Raw genomic sequence first — 2313 nt, 5'->3', positions numbered from 1 at the left:
CCTCTGGGGGAATCTAGGATGGAAAAGGACCTGGGGCCCTAGTAGATAATAGGGTCAGCAATGGCATGCAATGTCAAGATGATGCTAACAAAGGAAACTGAATTGGCATGCATTAAAAAGGGGATTGGCCAGCCCCTCCTGCCATCGCCATTCCTCGCCCACCCGGCTCTCTCCTTCCCTCCCTCCCTGGGCCCCCTTTGCCTCCGGATTGTTCCTTCCTCCCCATTCCTCCCTTGTTTTTCCTCCCCCCTTCTCCCTTCCCTCCCCGGTCTCCGTCCCGCTCTTGCCCTCTCTCCACCTCATCCAGCGTGAAGTCTTGTCTTATCTTGTGACCAAAGACTACCTTTACATCTTCTGACTATTGCCCTGATCTAACTAGAACTAGTTTCACTATGGACACCGGTGTTATTGAAGGAGGCCTGAATGTTACCCTCACAATCAGACTCCTGATGCATGGAAAGGAAGTCGGTAGCATCATTGGAAAGAAAGGAGAGTCTATTAAAGAGATTCATGAAGAGAGTGGGGCTCGTATTAACATCTCAGAAGGCAATTGCCCAGAAAGAATTATCACCTTAGCTGGTCCAACAAATGCCATATTCAAAGCCTTTTCAATCATAATTGATAAACTGGAAGAGGATATCAGCAGCTCAATGACAAACAGCACTGCCTCCAGCAAACCACCCGTTACGCTGCATATAGTGGTTCCTGCAAGCCAGTGTGGAACACTGATTGGCAAAGGAGGTTGTAAAATTAAGGAAATCAGGGAGAGTACAGGGACACAGGTCCAGGTTGCAAGGGATATGCTGCCGAACTCCACAGAACGTGCAATCACTATTGCCGGTATTCCTCAGTCCATCATACATCATGTGTCAAACAGATCTGTGTAGTAATGCTGGAGTCTCCTCCAAAGGGGGTAACCATACCATATCGGCCAAAACCCTCTAGTTCTCCGGTTATTTTTGCAGGTGGGCACGCATGTGAGACTGACCTGTGAGAGGGGCGGAGGTCCCACATAGGGGGAGTCTCCCTAGATGCTGTGGATCTCCATGGGGCCTACACCATTCAAGGACAGTATGCCATTCCTCAGCCTGATCTGACCAAGTTACACCAACTGGCAATGCAGCAATCTCACTTCCCTATGTCCCATAGTGGCAACACCGGATTCAGTGGAGGTATTGATGCTTCAGCTCAGACAACGTCCCACAAACTCACCATTCCAAATGATCTTGGTTGCATCATTGGACGTCAAGGAGCGAAAATAAATGAGATTCGTCAGATGTCTGGAGCACAGATTAAGATTGCTAACCCTGTTGAAGGTTCCACTGATCGTCAGGTTACAATTACTGGGTCCACAGCCAGCATTAGTTTGGCCCAGTACCTTATCAATGTCAGGCTTTCTTCAGAAGCTGGTGGCATGGGAAGCAGTTAAGCAACTTCCAGCATCTTCTCTGTTTAGCTCATGTCAGTCTGCATAGCCCTGCAAACAGCCTTTTTTCAGGTTTTAACTAGTTTGCAAGTTTTCAGTTTTATTGTGCTTTTTCCTCATCCACTCATGAATTTTTTTTTTTTATTGAAATTACATTTTTAACTCAATTTCGGTTTTCCTCTTCTGCTGTTAAAACCTGCTGATAAAGATTTTAGTTTTATAAAAGTTTGTCCTGTTACCTAATTTTTTTTATTTAAGTCACAATGTAAAGAGTGGGTTATTAAAGGCATTTCAATTTAGTTCTATAACCTCAGGAATTTTTCAGAAAACAAATAAAGACGGACTGAAAAAAAAAAAAAGGGCATTAACTCAAGAGATAAAGCGATAATTCTCCCACTCTAAAAGACTCTAGTCCGGCCTCACCAGGAGTTTGCTGTCCAGTTCTGGGCACCGGTCCTCAGGAAGGATGTACATTGAAATGGAGTGATACAGAGAAGGGCAACAAAGCTAACAAAGGGACTGGAAGATATTAGTTATGAAGAAAGGTTGCAAGCACTGAACTTATTCTCTCTGGAGAAGACATGCTTGAGAGGGGATATGATTTCAAATTATAAATGCCATACTAGTGACCCTAAAATAGAGATAACATTTTTCACCAGAAGGGAGTTTAATAAGACACGTGGCCACTCAACAAAATTAAAATTCCCTTCCACAGGGGGTGGTTTCAGTGGGGAGCATCGATAGTTACAAAAAACTATTAGATAAGCACCTGAATGACCGCAACATACATATACAATGTAATACTGACATATAATCACACACATAGGTTGGGCTTGATGGACTTGTGTCTTTTTTCAACCTTACCTACTATGTAACTATGTAACTCA

At 44.1% G+C, this 2313-nt stretch overlaps 1 pseudogene; it reads left to right on the top strand.

Moving 5' to 3' along the window:
• Positions 1–358: 358 nt before the first annotated feature.
• Positions 359–1785, top strand: LOC143987709 (poly(rC)-binding protein 2 pseudogene; annotated as a pseudogene).
• Positions 1786–2313: the final 528 nt, after the last annotated feature.

Source organism: Lithobates pipiens, unplaced genomic scaffold (genome assembly GCF_037356315.1).
Source record: "Lithobates pipiens isolate NorthernLeopardFrog02 unplaced genomic scaffold, aLitPip1_a1.2 Scaffold_18, whole genome shotgun sequence".
Classification (NCBI taxonomy): Eukaryota; Metazoa; Chordata; class Amphibia; order Anura; family Ranidae; genus Lithobates; species Lithobates pipiens.
The sequence above is the reverse complement of the archived record's forward strand: the minus strand, read 5'-3'. Positions and strand labels throughout refer to the sequence as shown.